Genomic DNA, 8,237 nt, shown 5'->3' with positions numbered 1-8,237 from the left:
CGCAATACATATTTAACAGGATAAGCAATGTATGTTTCTAAATATAAATTTAATCTAAACAAACGTTGATATAACAAGTTCGTTACAGTACTAAGTCAGTCCGCCGAAGTATGTTGTCTGTAGAGGGATATGAGTTGCTTCTTTTGTTTAGGTTTAAGTGCAATCATTCCGTCGTTGTGTGGTATAACAGTGTATAGAGATTGAGTGTCCATATTGAAAATGTAAGCAATGGTGGTGGCAGAGTCAAACTTATTTAAGAGGTTAAGGACATAAGTATTATATTAAACAAATGTAGGAAGGGTGTATACTAGGGGTTGAAAAATATTATCAAGGTAAGTGGAAATCAATTCAATGGGGTAGTTTTAAGCAGAGACTATGGGGCGTTTTTCTTTAAAGTGATTACAGCTTTTGTCTATATCTCTTTGCCACACCTGTTAACTTGACACAATCTACACACATTTCCCTCATCATTATTATTATTAAATTACTATTTTATTCATTTTTCGAATTTATGTTTATTACTTTTCTGTGTCATTTTAATATTTAAAATCCAATTTATATCACTTAAATAACTTGTTTTCCATTTTTAAAATTGTTTATAGAACCGCTTCAACAATGTTCCTTCTAACAATATCTTTGATAACGAGCTCCACGCAAGTACGTACGTAATTTAAAATCGCTTCATATTCTAACCCTTCACCAATCTTCTAAGCCTTCTTTCTATGTAACACGGTTTAAACTGCCTAACGAAGGGCTTCTGCCCTAAACGTTACAAATAATGATAAAGTTTTGTTATAGACTTGTATTTTACCAATTGTGAACACTCTTATTTTCATTATTTGTCCACGTTTTGCGGTCTTTACTACTGTGTGTAGTTTCAGAAAAGCCATACACAATCATAGATGCACACTACGTAATTAAATTACATTTGATGGTTTTTCTTTCATTTTGTTTTAATAAATATATATATTTTTGTTTATATTATAATTATGAGGCTACGAAAAATTTAAGATTATCCAACAATTACCATGTCCATCATTACTATGGCAATTTGGTATATATACTGTGTTAAAATATTTCGCAAACACTTTTACACCCTAGCTACTGAGTATACGTGTAATATCTAAGCCAAATCTTAATAAAGTAAATATTTACATCTAAGTTGAAGTGTTTTCCAACTTCAAAATCAACTAAACATTATTATCCTACAACGTCCTAAAGCATCTCTTAGAATTTTAAAAACAATTACTATAGTTAATAATTATACATACTCGCTGATACTTTGGTCAAAATTAACGACAACAGCAATAGGTTTATAGTTTTGCTTCTTGAAGTTTCAATCTCCTGTTTACAGGGCGATGCAATTACATTCATGTGATTATGATCGTTTTATTTGTAAGTAAAGTAACTCTTTCAACAAATTGTTATCATTTTATGCTCAGATTTTTACTACATTAAACAATGTAGGTTAATTTGTTCTCATCTTACTATTACAAGTGAATGGTACATATGCAATCACTTATCTGTAAAAACAACCCAAACTAACAGGAGTAAAATATGATCAAAGTTTGTGTAAATATGTTACTAGACAAAAATTCTAACTTTTAGTTGGGGAATTCGTATTTTTAGTAGAATAAAATAGTGTAAAACCTGAACTTTAGATGATGAACCATTTTGGGAGTATGTTAAGTTTGACCACCTGACTTTTTCAACGATTCATTAAAATGTTCCACACAATAAGAATGTCAATATCTTCATCTCTATTGATAAAGAGCTAGAAACTTTGAAATAGATATGCATGCAACTTCAAATCTAATGCTGACGGTCTCCATTATACAAAAAGCATCTGCAGTATTTTTCAGTGCAATGGACGAACTTGCACAGACTTTCAGATACATCCGAAGAGGAAGATTAAATGGCATCAGCAGACAGTAGTTAGGGCAACTGTTGCCAGCCACACTGCCAGAGGGCGAAACAAGTGTGTCGACCTCGGGTGGGGAGGGTTAAAGATAATGACGTTGTAGTTCCACGAAGTGCCACCAGAGGGCGTGTTGCTATTGCGTACAGATTTCAACTTATGTTTATGTACATAATTCATACGTTTTACAAAGACAGATGTGTTTCTTTAGGCAGATAGTCTTACTAGGTATATTGCATGTGCCTTACAAATGTGGATGCTATTATTAAAATGTATTGTGTTACTAAGGGCAATTTGATTTCAAACGTCAAGATTTAATTATGACAGTTTTCTCTTACAAAGGTTTACAGTGTTTCTATGGGCTGAAAATATTATAATTACAAGGTCTTACTAAGAATAAGCATATAATGTTTCTATTGTTCCTGCTGTTTTGCTTTCACAAGCCAACGAGACAATTATTATAACATATATCAATTTTTTATAATACATTGTCGCTATTTATGTATTTACAATGTTCTTGATATTTAAAATAAACGGTTCACACTCTACATAATCATATATTTTATACATACATTTCATGTTTACCATACTTTATATTAGAATCACTGAATTTAAAAGTCATGGCCAAGTGGTTAGGTCACTTGACTCGTAATCTGAGGGTCGCGGGTTCGAATCCCCGTCCCACCAAACATGCTTACCCTTTCAACCGTGGGAGTGTTATAATGTGACGGTTAATCCCACATAAATTTGTGTAATTCGTGTTCTGTGTTAATAATATCCCCTTTATTTTATTATAATGGTATTCATATGACGTCTGAGAAGGTTCTCTTTGTTTTATCAAATTCAGAAAGGCAGAATTTATGTGTACAGATTTTGATACTTCCTTAAACACCATAGTTCATAATGAAAAGTAATAGAATAGTAAGCTTAAATTGATTCTTAATGTATACACTGAACAAGTGTACCCTATCTTACAAGTACTGAAGAATGAACAGCGTGAAACGACGATCTTAGTGAAACTCGTCAGTCTTGTACCATGTTAAATCATGATGAATGTGTATGGCTATATTTAAGATCTGCATTAAAAAGAGTGATAAATGTATTGTTCAATCATCTATGTTTAATCAAAGAGTAACAGTTAAATTTATCAGGTCCTATCAATGAAACTTTCTGGGATACTGTAGAGAAAGACAGTTTTATCCAAGATTTATAAAAAAAATAATATGCATATATCCTACCTTTGAAGATTTTAAGAACAAATAAAATCTGTAAAATAACTGTGATAACAATAAAAAAAGTTATTGACAAAATATTTCGATTTGTTGTTTCTTATGATAAAACTCTCAATAAGCAAAACAGACTTTGCAAAGAGTAAAGCTATACTTATTAGGGATAGTTTTTAGATATATGCTTTAGATATAAAATGTTATAAAATATCAGTGTAGATTTAAAATTAACCACCATGAATTATAAAATTTTTGTTAAAGTAAATGATAAGTTTTGAGATATCTTGGCTATGAATAGTAATGCACTGGATTTAGGTCTTGCTTGATGGTTGGATGAAATTGTGTAAAGTGCAGCTGAAAACGAACAACGACAACTGAAGCTGCTAATTACGAATACTGATGAAAAAATTTTCAAAAGTGTTAACCGCACGTCTATAACAGAGCTTTATTTTATTATTAATTGCAACATTTTGGGCAGAAGCCCTTCGTCAGGCAGTATAAACCGTGTTACATTGAAAAAAGCTTGGATTTTGTCTAAGCCTTAATTAGAAAAAAACACAGTAGAGAAGGCCACAAGATATGGAAAAAATGAAAAATGTTAAAACACTCGTGTATAACAAAACTTTATTATTATTATTACTTGCAACGTTTCGAGCAGAAGCCCTCTGTCAGGCAGTTACATGGATAAAAGCTGTGATTTTGTATGCTCCTCTTACCTTTCTATAGAAATTCTCACGAATCTTTGTCCAGAGCTTGTTTCTTACTGGTTTGGATCTTTATGCATACAGGCTCAATGAGTAATATTCTTACCATTTTTTTCTTCTATACGTTTACAACATATATTGTATCCTCCCAGCTCTTGAAGAAACGCAATACATTTCCCCTTTATTTGCTCACAGGGAACTTTAATATCTTTGTGAGGGAGTGGTCTCTTAGGAAGCTTAAACGAAACTGAATTTGGTCTTTTGTCATGGCTCATTTCGATCCACGACAAAGGTCTTTCAGACCATCGTGAAGATTTCTCAAGACAATTGTTTGTTTGCAATTAAGCACAAAGCTACACAATGGGCTATCTGTGCTCTGCCAACCACAGGTATCGAAACCCGGATTCTAGCGTTGTAAGTCCGCAGACATACCGCTGTGCCACTGGGGGCTCTTATGACAAAGAATTTTTTTAATCTGATTTTAAGAACCAAGATAAAACTTTCTTACGTTAGTTTCTTAAGACAAGGTATTTAATAGACTAAATAAAAATAATAATAAAACCCAGGATGTACGCAGATTATAATTCACCTCTCGGATTCTTGAGATGGCATCATCATATTGAACTAAAATCAAGTTGATCACAAATAATGTGCTGGTTTAATGGCTTTCTTAAAACAACATTGTTTTACCCACTTACAAACCATATAATCAGACATTACTTGCAGTCTCTTAAGGAAGGATTTTTGAAGGAAAAATTAAAAACATGTATTACCCTCATGTGGGAAAATAAGGTTTAGAATATATTTTTCTAATAATATATTTATACATTTAAAGATACAGTAGAATCCATTAAAATATTAAAACCGCATTCAGCTGTCAAAACATTACTACATGTCATTTATTCTCATCCAATGATACATTAAAAGTTACTGCTATATTTCTCCCATTAGATCGCAGTCAACTATCAGCTATCAACGAAAAGGAAGAGTAACCATTTTTGTCTCCATACCATCTATTACCTATTAATGTAATTTTTAAAACTCATCCAATGATACATTAAAAGTTACTGCTATATTCCTCCCATTAGATCGCAGTCAAGTATCAGCTGTCAACGAAAAGGAAGAGTAACCATTTTTGTCTCCATACCATCTATTACCTATTAAAGTAATATTTAAAACTATCAAGTCTATTTTACACAAACTTGGTGTGGAAGCATACTAATAATTAAGGGATAATGAGTGAAATTCAGAATGTTCCTGATATTTGCCTTATTGTTGTTTGGAACCTTTTAACGTGTCTTGGAAAATTTATCTATTCTTGCACTTTACATAACAATAGAGAAAGCTAAATGTACATTCATGGACTTCTCAATATTTGATGGTACATTAGGAAATTATTTTCTGTCTGTAAGCTACTACTTTCTGTTTTCCATCTAGAACTCACATATTTGTTGTTTAAATGTAACTTTAAGAATATAACTCACCAGGATCCATACATAGTCTATCTTCTTGAAAGTTTAATTGTTTAGACATGTAAAGAAATAACAGTATTGACTATCTTTCAATTTGGGCTGTGCTTTTCAAATTTATCCGATGGGCAAGTTCCTCTGACAGCTTAATATTTACAAATAACACAAAGTGAAATGTGCATGGATTATAAAATACTGGATTGCTATGATTAAATTAACTTTCATAAAAGTCTGGTAAATTTCAGTTAGTGTACAATTCTTGTATACTTTCTACTCGGTTAGACTCACTTACTGACCTTTGTTCATTAGTCACATGTATGTCAACAATAGATACTTGAGAAACATTCAGTTCTCTGTCATGAAACCAGAAAAAGTAATATGTTTCATCTGCTTTTTAACAACACAGAGCACTACTTGTGGCTCTTGTATGATATAAAGGACAGATAATGTGTTAAATACTTTGTTACAACACCCTATCATTGGAACAATAAGTACCATGGATATTAACGTGGACGATTTTCAATACGGTGATATATTTCTTTATTTGTTTATCTCACAACAAAAGTAGTCAACAAGAAAAGGCATATCTACCATGCATATTATAATTAAGTTAGTGTTATTCCTATCATATAACATAATAATATCGTGTAAAAAATACGAAGAACAAGGACCCATGTTTGAAGGCAGCCTCCAGGTCTCGTGCCTAGATTGTCAGTTTACATAGACAAGGGTCCATAAAATGTATCAATTTACCCTAAATGGACGAATTTTGGGAATGTCTGAACACACAGCAAGACTGATAATGTTTCTTGATATAAACCCGTATTAAAATGTCTGTAAAGAGAGACTTGTAATTAATTTCATGAAAACATAGACAAACAGGAAAAGGATGACGTGTTTTAGTCTGTTCTAAAAGCACTTGTTTTATGATGCGCTATTATGACAATCACTTGTATAATATTTTTCTCTTAAGCAATCATTGTCAATAAAACACAATTTGCATTTAGAATATGATTACTCCTAGGTGATTACGATCCCAAATTCCCTATCACGTTGCAGTAACTATGAACTTAATCAAGCTACTATATTAGCAGCTGCTCGGAGCGTATAAAGATAATGTCACGTGATTAATAAAATGAGAATAATTCATTTCTTTATTACAACAGCCATATGTTTATTCATTTTTGATTAACTCATGCAGTAGTTTCTGTCGTCTAAGTCATGACTTAACTGACTGTCTTTCAATATACAAAACTAAATTTATTTCAAAAACACGTAAGAAAAAAGAGATAAAGGACCGTGTTATGAAACACAAACTACTCCTTCGACAATTTCAAATAAAAATATTTCGAAACTTGACACAGCACTCACTTGGATAATAAGCTGCCAAACCGGATTTAAATTATGCAATGTTCTATTTGTGACGCTGAATATATTCACACTACAAAACTAGGCCAATACTACTTGTATTTATGAAATATCACTCGAACATCAAAAGTATTTTATAATTCAACACCTTAGCTATAGCTTGGTTTTTAACTTCAAATGGCTCGTAAAAGCACTTTCAGTAACTATTATGCTTGTTTGTTTGTTGAGCCCAAAGATACACAATAGGCTATATTTGTTACACCAAGTGAGGGTATCGAAACCCGATGTTTAGCGGTATAAACTCTCAGACTTACCGCTTAACCATTGGGGGTGGAAGCAACTTTTATGTATATGTCATTTAAGTGGGTATGTTGACATAATTACGGTTTAGATCTCTTGACCAAATCATGCCTTAATAAGATCGAGTATTCAGCAAGAATGTGTGAAAAAAAATCATTTGATATGGCAAAGTGGAGTAATAAAATATGCAGGCATATCATGCGTTTTCTACCTTCTTATGGTAATTTACAATTTTTCAAAATTTTCATTTAGTATGATTTTGCGCAGTTTTCGCATAAACGCGTGGTCCAGAAAACAGTTAATATCTTTCTAGTTACCTTTGCTGTTCTGTAACAGATAACAACACCTGCTCTATTTGCGGAGATATTGCAGCAATGTTGCACATTATGCAAGCAAATCAATGATTGCAGATGTCCTTCACTGGCTGATTAGATATCTAGATGATACAGCCATAACCTTGTGATATGAGAACGATCAGTCACGTGGCTAACGCTAGTCGTTATGGACAAATTCAACGTTTCCTGTCAAATAAGGAGCATAATAATTACACAGTTCTACTTGGATTTCAAAGTACTAATACCTGTTCAAAAGATATTTCTAGAAACTAGAACTGCAGACTGATAAAAATAAATTAAAGTCCAGTGTCTTGACGCAAGTACGTACACTATGTTTGTGCTTTTAGACATAAATAAATATTGTTTTACACTTTAAATCATATGTTTAGTTCGTTTATTCTCTTATCTTAAACTCGGTCGTTTAGTCAACTTCAGATTTACTGCACGAACCTCCCGTTTTAAAGATGACGTACCTAATGCTCTGTAAGGAAACCAGTTAATTTGATAATACCACAAAAACAAGACACAAGTATACAATAAACATAGACATCTTTGTTGAACAAAAAGGGAAAAGCAAATAAAAACAAAATGGTATTTAGAATATAACTACTGACTGAGGGGAGAGTAACTAGTCAGTAAGCACTAAACTTAAAGTGAAATATTATTAGTACCTGTTCGACTAGCGGATGAAAATCGTAAATGTTACAAAACTCACGTATTTGCTGATTAGGATTCGAGTTCTCTTTCTGTATTTACATCTTCGTTGAGCAAATACAAACAATACGTTTAGTTGCTCTACTTTTATCTTGTCGAATCCATAATAACTTGTTGTAGCTTGTTATATGACCACATAAAACCGCTTCCAATACAATATATTATATTAAAGGTTTTCAGCAAAAGTACAGGTTAATTTATTT

The sequence above is a fragment of the Limulus polyphemus genome, unplaced genomic scaffold, assembly GCF_000517525.1.
Source record: "Limulus polyphemus unplaced genomic scaffold, Limulus_polyphemus-2.1.2 Scaffold1707, whole genome shotgun sequence".
NCBI lineage: Eukaryota > Metazoa > Arthropoda > Merostomata > Xiphosura > Limulidae > Limulus > Limulus polyphemus.
The sequence above is the reverse complement of the archived record's forward strand: the minus strand, read 5'-3'. Positions refer to the sequence as shown.